Genomic DNA, 14,758 nt, shown 5'->3' with positions numbered 1-14,758 from the left:
CACACAACAATAAAAGGTAAGCACCATGTGAAATGTTAACAGAACTGCTGTAAATAAGAGGAAGAGAGGCAATTGGATCCCAACCCAAATTTCTAAGGGCAAACAGCAAGAATTGCTTTTGAACAGATTCAATTGAACCTACGTAGCACCTATATGAAGGAGACCACACAACTGAGGCATACTCGGGTATGGGTCTAACCAAACACATGTATAGCCTTTTCGTAATGTAGAGATCATCAACTCTTTGGACTACCTTTTTATAAAACCAAGCGCGGACCTAGCTTTGCTAATCGAGAGCTCAATATGCAAGTTAAAACGTAACCTATGGTCAAATAGAACGCCTAAATCTGTGATCGAATCGACATCCTCCAACTTATGCGAATCTATGAAATACTGAGTAATGAATGACTTTCTTCTTGAGAATGAAAGCTTCTTACATTTACTCAGATTTAGTTTCAGCAGATTCAAAGAGCACCATGCAACAAAATTATCCAAATCACCTTGAAGCTGATGTAATTGCGATTCAAGAGAGAAGGAAGAAAACAGTTTCACATCATCAGCATACATTAAGATCTGGCTGGAATTAACCACCGATGGGAGATCGTTAATGTATAAACTAAATAAAATGGGACCTAAGTGACTTCCTTGAGGTACGCCAGACGTAACGGGGAATTCATCCGAGGTGATGAAGTTAAACAAAACCCTGAAGGATCTATTGTGCAGATAAGAGCTTATCCATTTCACTAAGTACGGTGGGAAACCAGAGGCTGGGAGTTTAAAGATAAGTAGTCTATGGTTAACCATATCAAATGCTTTGCTTAAATCAGTGTAAATAACATCTGTGCCACTAGAAAAAGCCTTGAAAACATGACAGGTAAACTCTAACAAGTTGGTGACTGTAGATCGCCCTTTCCGAAAGCTGTGTTGGTGCGGAGAAATATACGAATTAATGGCAAAGGCCAAATGCTGAGTCACAATACGCTCGAACAACTTAGGCAAAACACTCAATTTGGCTACACCTCTGTTATTCTCAACAAACTTTCTACTTCTACTTTTGTAGATAGGAATAAGGAAACTCAACAAAATTTCTACTTCCACTTTTGTGGAGAGGAATAAGGAAACTACTCTTCCAACACGAAGGGAAAACATCTAACTTCAAGGACAGTTTAAAAATCTTTGAGATCACACCACATAACTCGACCGCGCAAGATTTAAGTACACATGACGGAAGTCCAGCAGGTCCAGGCGCACAATTATATTTTAGAGGGCTCAACCCTTCAAAAACGTCAAGTTCCGAAATAACCAAGTTAGGAATTGAAACCGAGTTAGTTATAGGATATGGGTAGTTTGCTGATAAATCGAAATTAGCAATCGAAAAGTTTCGTCGGAAATACTCAGCAAACAAATTTGAGATTTCAAAATCATCCGAGGAATCAGAGCCATTAAAAGAAACATGAGAGGGATATGTGGAAATTTTTCTTTTAGAGTTGACAAATTTAAAGAAGAATTTAGGATTGGCAAACAGACAGGATTTAATGGACTGAAGGTATCTGCACTAATAATGATCGTTGAGGGAGTTAAATCTATGCCTCGCCACCGAGTAAGCGACATAGTCGAGCGCAGAGCCACTTTTCGAATATTTTTTGAATAGCTAGTTTTTTCTATTCTTGTGGTATTTAATTGTCTTATTAAACCACGGGGGACACCTGCTTCGAGGTCGACACTGCTTGATCGGAACAGATGCAGCAACAGCTAGATTTAATGTATTGTAAAAAGATGACAATAAGCTTTCAATACTACCGATTGAGAAATCAAGCGTCAAATGTGAAAGACGATGTTTAGCAACACAATATTGATTTTATGAAAATCATAATAATTATTTAAAAAAGTTTGATTTAGCACATTAAAGCATTTCAACAAACCATCATTCATATGATAAAAGGAAATGCATATTGATGGATGATAAGGATCCTCAGGTAAACTAAAAGATGGACAACGATTTACGTTAATCTCGGGAAAATTGGCAAAGCAGAGATCAAGCCGTCTACCATTACAATTAGGGGTACGATTATATTGACCCAAATTATGATCAAACAATTCACTAAAGAACACAACAGCCCTATCAGACGTTGAAGTAGGAACCAAACAGCCAGAATTATCAGTGTTACACCAAGTGACTTGAGGCAAATTGAAGTCACCCAATCCAACGACCAAATCGGTGGGTCTAGACCGCTTGGCCACTTCACAAATGAGGGCAGCGTGTATCTTGTAAGTGGAGATATCAGAATTTGGGTGAATATAGGAGCAGGTTATAAATAGATGTTTATCAGGCATATTCCCACGAATAGCGATAAATTCAACGTCAGGAGAAGTGGGAAATTCAATTAAATTGGACGGGATTGACGCAGATATGGCAATTAATACACCACAACCAATGCGATTCACTCGATCATTTCTAAAGACTTGGAAAGAATTATGACAAAGTTCCGACGAATGAAGATCGGGTTTTAGCCAAGTTTCAGTAAAGGCCAAACAGAAAATCTCCGTGCTTACTGAATTTAGAAAAGTGGAACGAATTTTCGAATTTAGGCCCCTAACATTTTGATAAATAAGAGATAGTGGGCCTGAAGAAACAATTAGTTTTTTGAAGGCGACAAGACTATTGCCTTGGTATTACGGGGACGATCTGGAGGGATAAATTCCTTAATTAAGGATGCTACTGGCTACAGTCGTTTGTTTAACAACACATCACTGCTTTCAGTCGGAACTAGTATTTTAAAAGAAGAGATTGCTCTAGATTGAGAAGGAGCCATTTTGAAAATGCTAACGCGCTTTAAGTTGACTGATGGGACTTTCGTCGCCAGATAACCTTTTATGTCATCCACCGATGTTTCAGGTGCCAGTCTTGACCCAAATATAGCTTTTCTAGGAGCAACTGCCGTCAAGCAAAAGTTATTATTTAGAACAGGAGGGGGGTTCACGGTAGGAGAGTTTCGAGTTGGGGAGAATATAGATGGGGTTATCGCCCTTGTACCGGCAGCTTGTGAGACTTGCCCAGTCTGGTGACCAGCATTCACACGCGAACAGCCAGGAGGAGAGGATGATTTATTTTTCTCTTCATTACTTTTAGGCGATGGCGCTTGATTAGAGTGAGTGGCGGCTCTGGGCGGAGATACCCTTGCCACTTCAGCGTAGCTTAAAACCGACGGATTTGCCGGTTTATTTGTAACTGTTTTGCTACCAACCGACTCAGCAATATCGGAAACATTACTGTTCATATTAGAGTTAGAGGAAGCGGTAACTTGTACCAACAAATCAGATAGAAGATGAGTGTCCAATAAAACGACACTCATCAAACTTAGACTTGATGAGCTCAAACTTTTCCCACAAGGAGCCGAGATTTCTACTCAATTCCGAGAAACCATAACGGGTCTCCGTGAAAAGTTTATAAAAATCAATGTCCCGCTGCCTACAGTCAGGACATGACCATCTTAAGCCTTTAGACGGGTCAGCGACTGCGTCAGCAGCACGGCCACGGAGATCAATAGCAAAACAAAGTACAAACAGCGAAAAAATAACAGAGAAGAAGAGACAAAACAAAAAAAAAGAGAGATTTATATCAGAGGTCAAAATTTTTGTTTGCAAAAATCCAATGAATCAAAGCATAAAGAAAAAATATTTCTTTTACTTTGAATTCACTCACTTTCTTCTCAAAGTATATTATAAATTCACACACTATAAGGCAGAATAGCCACGAAATTCAACAAAATATTAATTGCCGAAATAAAATATAGACGACCATACCGCGCGAAAGAGTTGCCAGACGTATATTGCCAAGCATTTGATTAGAAAGTGATGGCTCACCACTTACAGCATAAATGCTTGAGCAGCCCACACAGCAATTGGCGACTATTATCGATAGCCAAATGCATAATAGGATCAATTTCCTTAAAAAAAAAGAATTCAAACCAGTTTGGCAGGAACGGTAGTTGAACGAAGAGTACTTACTTTTAAAACGCTAGGGGGATAATGCTTTGTGAACGATTCACTTTTTTTCATCTTTTCCAAGCCACGTTGATTCGCGACTTCCAAGAAATATCCGGCCACCCGTCTGTACAACATTAATGGCAACATTATCAGTGACTAGTATAAATATCGGTTTATTCATCAATTGCATTTCTTGCAATGTGGTTCTGCTGGGTATATTAAGCGAGGGTGTGGAATAGTTTTTGTTGCATCGCCAAATGTGACTCCTAAATTAGAAATTTCAGTCAATAAGAGCAAACAGCAAACCATATAAACTTACCCAAAATTATTATTTGGTGATCGGCTCGTCACAGACTTAGCAAATGTCTGATTGACATGTGAAGAATTTGTGTAAAAATTTTTTGTTATAGCGATATCACAGGAAATAGCGGAAAAACTTTCAATGCTTGATCATGGCTCTAAATAATATCTCTTAAGAAAAAAAAAATTCGATAAATATTTTTAGTTACAGACAAATAAAAAATGCAGCGAAATATAGTTACTCTCTAAGGGGTTCATCTTCACAGAAAACATCCTTAATAGCAATAACACTACTACTGCTACCACTGCCCTTGCTCGACGTTTTCAAGTTTAGGAATGTTTAAAATGGCAGTTTAGAGAGTAAGCGTATAAAGTTTGGGCACTTTAGAGATTAAGCGTTTATGATTCTCAATAATTTGTATAAAAATTCCAAACATGTGAGAATAAGCGTATATGTTTGTATTCATAATTGCAATGGTAGACTGCTTGATCTTTGCTTTGCCAATTTTCCTGAGGTTTGTGCTAATCATTGTCTTCCTTTTAGTTTAGCTGAGGATCCCTATCATCCAACATTGGGTATTTCCTTTCATTACAAGCATGATGGGTCGTTGAGCTTCTATAACGTTCCAAATTCAACTTTTTCAAATAAATTTTATGATTTTCATAAAATCAATGTTTCATTGCTAAAATCACATCTTTTACATATTATGCTTGATTTCTCAGCTGGAAGTATTGATAGCTTACTGGCATCATTCTACAATATATTAAATCATCTGCATCCGTTTTGATGAAGCAGTTCCATCCTCGAAGCAGGTATCCCCCGTGGTTTACTAAGACAACTATGACAAGAATAGGAAAATAAACTTTTCAAAAAATTTTCGAAAAATTGTTCTTCTTTCTTCTTCGACTATTTCGCTTACCCATTGGCAAGGAATAGATTTAATTTCCTCAACCACCAACATTATTGCAGATACCTTTAGTTTGGTAAATCCTCTCTGTTTGCTACTTTTTTAAGTTCGTTAAATCCAAAAGAAAAATCTCCAAAAATCCTTCCCATGTGTTTTTTAATGGCTCCGAGTCCTCGGATGATTTTGAAACCTCAAATCTCTTTGCGGAAGACTTCCGGCAGAACTTTTCAACTGCTAAGTTTGATTTATCAGCAAACTATCCATATCCGATTTCTAATTTAACTTCAATTCCTACCTTTGTTATATCTGAAAAGGACGTTTTTGTAGGTTTGAGCTTTTTAATTTATATAAGTTCTCCCGGACCTGATGGAATTCCATCATGTGTACTTAAATCTTGCGCTGTCGAGTTATATGGTGTTATCTCAAAGATTTTTAACGAGTGTTTGAATTTAGATGTTTTCTCTTTGTGTTGGAAGCGTAATTTCCTTATTCCTATTCATAAAAGTGGACGCCAAGTTAAGTCTCTTGCCTAAGCTGTTTGAGCGAATTGTGATTCAGCTTTGTCATTAATTCGTATATTTCTACACACCTGCATGTCTTTCGAAAAGGAAGATCTGCGGTCGCCAATTTGTTAGACTTTTCTTGTCATGTTTTCAAGGCTTTTTCTAGTGGCTCTCTCTGATGTCATATTAACTGACTTTAGCAAAGCGTTTAATTTGGTTAACCATGAACTACTCCTTCTTAAACTCCAATTAGGATCCAGTTTATTTAGTTTATACATTAATGATTTGCTCTCGGTGAGTAAGTCCAGCGAGATCTTAATGTAAGCTGATGATATGAAATTGATTTCTTCCATTTCCGTAGAATCACAATCGCATCAGCTTCAAAGTGGCTTGAATAATTTGGTTGCATGGTGCTCTTTGAATCTTCTGAAACTAAATCTAAATAAATGTAAGAAGCTTTCTTTCTCAAGAAAGAAGTCATTCATTACTCAGTATTTCATTGATTCATACAAGTTGGAGGATGTCGGTTCGTTTACATATTTAGGCGTTCTAGTTGACCATAGGTTTAACTTGTATATTCAGCTCTCGTTAAGCAAAGCTGGGTCCGCGCTTGGTTTAATAAAGGTGATTCAAAAACCTTGATGATTCTTATGTTACGAAAAGGCTGTATATGTGTTTGGTTAGACCTATACTTGAATATGCCTCTGTTATGTGGTCTCCTTCACATAGGTGCTATATAGATTCACTTGAATCTGTTCAAAAGCAATTCTTGCTGTTTGCTCTTAGGAATTTGTGTCGGGACCCAATTGCCTCTCTTTCACCCTATTACAATAGGTTGCTTCTATTATCCCTACCGTCACTTGAGAAACGCAGATTTGTTCTTGGGGTTTCCTTCGTAGTCAAAGTAATAAATGGTGCTATTGACTCGCCCGCATTACTTTGTGAGATGCGCTTTAATGCCCCTAACCGCTTCTTTGGGCACTTTATTTTGATTAAGCTTAGTCAATGTAAAAACAATTATGAGCTGTTTAACCCGCTCAGAATTGCTTGCAGGAACCTAAATAACGTCTATCACTTATTCTCATTAACGGACTCTTTAAAGTCTATTAAAGCAACTTTGCTTAATATGCGCGATTTACCTATGTCGTACTTACATTAACATTTTATTCTTAATATCTTATTTTTTATCTAAAATAATATTGCGTTGTTAACGTGTTGGTTGCCAAGATTATGCATGTTTGCAATGGTTTAGGAGTCTCCTTGCATTGCTGGTCAAATTCAAAAGCTAAGTCAGCATTAAATTTTAGCAAAAGCAAGTCATATTTTGATAACTGTTTTTTCAGTATTGGAAGTAAGTCTCACGGTTTGTACACGTCGGTAACAAAACTTACCAGTGTTGGTTACATTGCTCTCGACATCATTTTAAAAAGGCATGAATCTGCACCTGAAGCTTAGAAAATGCAAGAAATTCTTAAATCAAAGGTATAGGTGTTCACCTATCAATTGTTGGGGAATGCGAAGCAAAGTTCGCTTACAAAGGTATCACGAACGAGTTTGCTGTTGTATCATCATATCTCCGAGCATTTTATTTTGAATTACGTCAAGTAAATGAAATGAAGATTATAAAGACTATACATATATTTTTGCCCAAATTGAAACTGGATGATGTATTTATTGATCAATTGGGCACTTATAATCCACGATTACCTTAAACGTTTAACAGAATGTCAAACCAATTCAAACCATGTCAAACGTAGACCTTTGCCGATTACTTAGAAAACCAAATAGAACTTATGCTAAATCTCTTAATCGAAATAGGTGTTCTAGAGCGAGTAGACAACTCGGGTTGGAGTACACCTTTGGTACGAGTTTATATAGAGAATAGTATAATATAGACATAGTATATATATATATAGAGGACTGTTATATATAAATAGAGGACTGTTATATATAAATTCTCTATAGAAGAGAAGTATTCTCCTTGGTTGACTACCGAAACGCTACGTAATATGCAAGAGGAGAATCTTCATCTAAAGTATTTTTTGGAAGATCGTTGAGAACAGGCTTCAGCAATTTAAAGCTTCCAACATCAAAACGCAAATTAGAACAAAAATCTAAATACATAAGACTTTAAATGACCTTTACCTACTAGAATTGTTAATTGTCAGATCGGCGTCCCGTAGATATCTCGCCGCATCAATTAGGTGTTGTATATGACTTTTGAAATTTGGTGAACAAATCAATGAATTATCTAGGTAGGCAAAGGCCTTCTTCAAGGATAACTTGGAATTGCTCTGCCCAGTCAATCGACACATACGTTGCGCAGCATTGCAAAAGTCATAATTGTGTCTCAGTATAACGGCCGTGAAAGCTGTTTTTTCTCGGAAGCTTTTTTCGAGGGAGATAGAGGCGTCCTTTAAATCTCTCGCTGATATAAAGTATGTACCTTATCGACGCCTTAGGAAAGGATCAAGATAAAGAGTTAGAGAGACAAACGGGTCCAGCCCAAATCCTTAAGGGTAAACAACAAGAATTGCACTTGAACGGATTCAATTAAATCCACGTAACACCTATAGGAAGGAGATCACACAACGGAGTCGTACTCAAGCATTGCTCTAACTAAGCATATGTATGGCTTTTTTGTAATGTCAGCATTAGTAAACTCTTTGGACCATCGTTTAATAAAAGCTTGCGCCGATTTAGCTCTACTTAGAGAGAACTCAATGTACTAATTAAAACGTAATTTTTGGTCGAAGCTAAATCACCTAAATCATTGAACGAATCGATGTCCCCCAACTTGTGCGAATTAATGAAATACTCAGTATTGAACGACTTCCTCCTTACAAAGAAAGCTGCTTGCATTTTTTTAGAATTAATTTCATAAAATTTAACGAGCACCATGTAACCAAATTATTTAAGTTAATTTGGAGTGAATACGATTCCAAATTGAAAGCAGAAAAAAGTTTAAAGTTATTAACGTACATTAAGATATGACATTAAGAGAAGACCATTAATGTATAAATTAAATAAACGTAGTCGTAAGTGATAAATTTAAACAGAACCCTGAATGATCTGTTATGCAGATAGGAGCTTATTCATTTCACTAAGTACAAAGGAAAGCCAGAGGCTTGAAGTTTGAAGTTCAATGAGTTATGGTTAACTAAGTGCAACGCTTTGCCAAAGTCAATATATAGGACAATCGTGCTAGAGGCACCAGAAAAAATCTGGAATGAACTGTGAAAGAGTTCCGATGAATGTAAATCAGGCTTTACCCAGATTACAGTTAAACCCAGATAGGAAAACTCCGTACACTTTCAATTTAGCAAAGACGAACGAATTGTTGAGATTAAGTGAATTAAAATGAAAAAACAATCAGTTTTTTGAGGATGGAAGAATTACCGAATTAGTAGTGTGGAGACGATCCCGAGGAATGAATTGCTTTTTTAAGGATCTAACTGACCACATTGGTTCATTTAACAGAATTTCCATGTTTTTAGCCGGAACTAACACCTTAAAAAACGAAGTAGACACATACTGAAAATGGCAGCAAGTTTCAAATTGACGGATGAGACTTTTGCGGCAAAATAACTTTTTATGTTATGCTCAGAGGTGTCAGACTGCAGCCTTAACACGAATATTGCATTTCTGGGGTGTACTGCTGTCAAGCACACATTATCCGTACTGGTAACGATAGGATTCACATGTAGAGAATTTTGAGATGTGGAGAAAATAGAGAGAATGACTACTTCGGGTTGCTAATAGCCTTCCTCGAGTGAAAGAAAAACAGAAATAGAGAACATATAAAATGCCAAGAACAAGATGTATATACAGACAACGATCTCAAAATTGTATGTAAAATAAAAGACACAAAAAAGGTATAGAACCCACAACCAATTCAAAAAACGAGAGAAAAAGAAAGATTTTTAATAAGAAAATACGATCGCTGTTAAAGAAATGACATCAAACAGTGACAAGCAATTTTCCTTGGCAATTCTGGTGTAATAAAATTTGTGTGAAATAAAGAAATTTGTTGAAAATATATTAATAAAATTTAATGTAAAGAAAAAGCTGTACTAAAATTCAGTATCCGCGGAAGAATATATATTAGCAAAGATACAAAGGAAATAAATTTCAGTTGACAGAAAAAAAAAATAAAGGAATTATTTCACTCTTATCAACCATAATAGTAAAAATTGACAAATTAAAACTGGAGAATTGAAATATATGAATTGAAACTGTTTTTTAGCTAACAAATATATAAGAGTATATTGTAAACATATCACTTCACGTCATAGAACTTCTGTACTGAGGAGTTTCACAGAGTACGTGCGTGCATTGGTGCTTGCATTTATTGTCTTATATTTTTTGCGCGTAATATTAATCATGGCGCCTAGTGAAGGTCGGTTTTAGATTTGTGTGTCAAAAATGAAACTGTTAGTCGTAATGGCATAAAGTTTGCTCTTTTGGCATCTTGGGTGTTTTCAGGTGCTTATGTAGTAGTTGCTATTAGACGCTGGATGCAGGTGGCATTTTCTTACAACGTAAAAGAGAGCTGGTATTGAAGATTACCAAGATGCCCAAAATTAAGGCGACCTATGCGGATTTACAGCACTGCTGCTATTCAGCCAGTGGGAAAAAGTTTTTTTATTACATTTAGTTCAATACATGTGCGCAATGCGATTATGATGGGGTATGCCAAAGGCCTTTCTATTAAGTTGAGTGACGTTTTAGGAGGCGGTATTAATTCACATATTTATTTGATATTGTAACTCCTGCGTCATACAAACTACTAACGATTTGCATTCCTTACGGAAAAAGAAGATTATTAAAAGGTTTAGCTTGATTAATGCTGGCATCCTTAAGGCAAAGTTGGACGATTCCGAATTCACGTGCCACAAGGTGTGGAGCTGCTCAATATTTTTGCCTGATGCAACTTTATCAGTCTGAGCTTGTTGGTTTCGAATAAACTTAGGTTTTCTGTTCTGTTGTGGGTCGGTTAATGAGGTGACAGAAAACTTATTTATTGTAGTAGAGGCATCAGGGTGTAAACTACTAGTTGGCATTGTTTACTTGCCGCACTCAGTAAGTGGCACGCATATCTCAGTATTATTGCCGCTGGATCTAACTAAGTGCGATGGAATGTCGCCTACACTTTTGATTTATAAACGCGTACGCGACTTTAATTTTTTCAAGTCAGCTGCAAATCTGATAGAATCCTATCTCTCGGATCGACTATAATTTGTATCTGTGGATGGAGTCAAGTCTCAGCCGCTGAAGATGCCCAGTTGTGTGCCATTGGCTATTCGCTCTTTACGGTATATACGAATGATTTTTTTAATATGTAATAAAGGCCTTCAATTTGCTGATGATTTGCAGATTTTATTTACGGGGAGTGTTGATAATTTGGAAAAATATCAAGCTAACATCAACTTGGGAAACATTTCCCGTTTGATGGCTTTGAATCAAATTGAGATGAATTGGGCTTAAACATTTCCGATAACGTGTCCACCCCCGACTGTACGTCCGAATCTTGCTTTAAGGTTGAATGTTGAAAGTGTAAATAGGATGGAGGTGATTATCGATAGTAAGCAGTTCTTTGATGCACACATAAATTCCCAGCGTTCTCGAAAATTTTATTCTTTGAATGCCTATATGCCCATTCACCTCAAAATTAGAGATGTCAACATTTTAATTATGCCACTTATAATATTTTATGCCCAGAAATTTATAGCTCCACGAACACTTCAAAATTGTGAACCTCTTAGGTAATCGTATAGTTATACATGTGTTCTCCTTTAAGAAGTATGACCATATCTCAGCTTACGTTCTACGTTTTTTCGTTAATTTTATTAAAGTTAGACTTCTATAACATAATCCTACGGCACAAACCGATGGAGCTTTTTAGTCTCCTTTTGTTTAGTGAGTCACTTCGCAATACTTTTTTGTTGATTCCTCGAGCTAGATACTAGGGAGTCACGACAATTTAGGTGCTTTTATCTCATTCACAAATGTAGGTTTTCCACCCTTGCCGTCAATAATAAGATTAATTATATCCTTAGTATTCCGACGGAGCTGCGGTTGTGGTATGTGCTATTTCCATTCATACTGGTCAAGTTACCTTCTTTGTTTCTGCTTGCTTGCAATTTTCCTTTTTTCTCCTTTAGATTGTTTAACAACATTTTGTATGACTGCGTTATTGTATACTACAGTTGGTGTTACTAAATACTAAATGCTGTAGCCGCTGCTATTATATATCATAGTTGTTGTTTTTATATCTTATAGCATATTTCATACTTTTCTGTTGAGGAGAAAATATCGTTGTGTTTGGCGGTCAAAAATAATATATAATTTATATGTAAATAAAATACAAAGTTTTTCTTTTTTTTCTGAAAGCAGAATTGTTGGTGATAATATAGGGTCTACAGTCAATGGTGGTTAGATCCTGTAAGTCTCTCACGCCAGGCCCTACTGATAGATTACTAGTAGATTTTGATCAGAGATAATCCAGGTAGGTGGTACTTTTTTTACTTTTTTTACTTATTTAGGCATGCATTTTCAAATATAATATTTATATATTACTTCATTTGTTCAATCCAATATTTTCAAGAATTATTTTTATACCCGCCACTGTAAGATGGTGGGGTGGTCATGTTGCTTTTTCCCATAATATATGTAACACCAAAAATGAAGCTTCAGAGACTCTATAAGGTATATATATTCTTGATGAGCGTGAAAGTCTGAATTGATTTAGCCATGTTGGTTCCTCTGCGTGGTGTTTTTTATTGACACTCATCTGGTCGCAAAAATTAAGATATCAACCCCAAATTGGTGGAAAGATTGCAAGTCTTTGAACGTAGGTTGGTATTGAGAATGGGACGAATGGGACAGAGCAAAAGCCGCCAGTGGTGCACTGAACGCAACTCCACTTCTCTTAGCAAAAATTTGTTGGTTTTGGTCGTTACTCAGAAATTATAAAAGTTAAAAGGCTGAAATTTTCCACATTTACTACACGAAACGCTCTACTTTTTACCTGCAAAAATGTAAAACATGAGCATGAAGTTGCAAGTGATTAAATTTTATTTTTTTCAATTTTTTGAGGTTTTATGCTTATTTATCATAAGACATTTTAAGACTATTTTGCACATTCCTCAATTAAAGATATATTATCTGCCTAAAAATGGGTTAATTCTAAAACATACAGCAGAATACAGTAGACACAGCGATTACATTTTTCTTAATAATACCACCGATAGGGGTATCAAATAAAAGAACTTGGAAAGTAGAATGCGAAAAGCATAGGAGTGGGTATGCGAGATTGTCTGTCGAATATAACTTTCTTACTTCTTAACTATATGTTCAGTTTCAATCCAAATTAATATGTTTATCTTTGTTTTGAATTTTTCCTGTATATTTGCATTTTCCTTTCTTCCTCTATCATGTAATATGTAAGGCACAGACTTCGCTTAACAAATCTTTTTGACTTGTAAAATGCACAAACATTTGAAGTATTCCTTTGCTTTGCTTGGATTTTCAATTGCATGTTTTGTGGCACAATTTAATTGGCACATGTGGCCAAAGCATTTATACTGGACAGTGTAAATGCAAACCAAAATTTATTTAAATGGTGTTTTATAATCATTCTTAATTGCTTTAAGTTAGTTTTAATTTTTAATCTTCAATAAAGCTTTTATTCTTGATCTGAAAAAAATCCATTTTGTTAGATTATGTTCAAGCAAGTTTTTGACAATTTGCATCAATTACTTTCTGTAAAACAAAAAAACTTCAAATATGTAGAAATTGCTGTACACTTTCCTTGGGAATACAGTTAAGAAAAATCAACAAAACCAAGAGTTTATTGCACATTGTTGACGGCACTTTTTCCCCCATGTTTGCTACACAGATTTCCAATCGCAAGCGCAATTCAAGCGCTCGAACAATTTCTTGACTTTATTTTCTTTTTCCTTTCATTCCTTTCCTTTCTGATTTGAATTTTTTAACCCGCTCCGAATTTTAATTTATACTTTTTCTTGTAATATTTTTATGTTTAAAAAAGGAAAAGTTTTCTGGTGGCCCTTTTTATTCTTCGAGAACTCTTATCTCCTCTTTCAACCACATGCGCGATCTTCCACCCATAGTTCCCTCTAAAGACAGTCATTTCTCGAGGAGTGAGACTAACAATCTCACCTACTACAGGGTTGTATCTGTAAAAAATATTACATAATAGAATCACATGTTACAATGCCTTAGATAATTTGGACAAACATAATTTCACTGAAGCCGTTGTTTTGAATCAAAATGTCCGCAACTTAAACCTGAAAAAGTCAAGTGGCATTGGCGGAATTTCGAATTTCGGAATGTAATTCAATATCTCCTCTTAACCCTTAATAACCAATAACTGCGGTAACAATGAATACTTCACAAGTGCCTGGAAATTTACTTTAAGTTTAAGAATGTCAATATTAAAAAGAAGTCAAATAGCATCACCATAGAAAAACTCCGGCAATTTCCTTGAGGTTGTCGAAGTCGAAAAAGATTTCATAATTGATCCTATAACTGATTCGCACTACAACTACACCAGCCTACAAACCATGCCCTTTTAAATTTGCAAGACGATGTAGGAAATGATCTACGGAATAAAACTTGTACACTAGCCATATCCTTAGATATTCAAAGAGATCTTAGTACGGATCTATACTTGGCGGAAATATTTCAGAAGTACTCCTTGGATCGGAAATTTCAAGCGCAAATAAATAACATGTTTTTTTGTTGCTAACGATTGCTTAATCTGTGCACACAATTTGTCACCAATTGGAGGTTTGAATAGAAATGTTTCCCATCTGAACCTCGTAAGTATGTCCTGTAGAACGTCGGAATCAACATAAACGCATCTGAGAGCAACGCGTAAGAATAACGTCCTAGATACGTACTAGTCCAAAGTAAACGCTTTCAATTATTCCTAGAAAGAACTTAAATCCCCCTTCAAAATACCATAAAATACTTAGAAATAACTTCTGAAAAATTAATGAAATTCAACAAATATGTAAGGTTCGTATTGTAAAA

This window comes from Glossina fuscipes, unplaced genomic scaffold (assembly GCF_014805625.2).
Source record: "Glossina fuscipes isolate IAEA_lab_2018 unplaced genomic scaffold, Yale_Gfus_2 222, whole genome shotgun sequence".
NCBI lineage: Eukaryota > Metazoa > Arthropoda > Insecta > Diptera > Glossinidae > Glossina > Glossina fuscipes.
Note: the sequence above shows the minus strand (reverse complement) of the source record.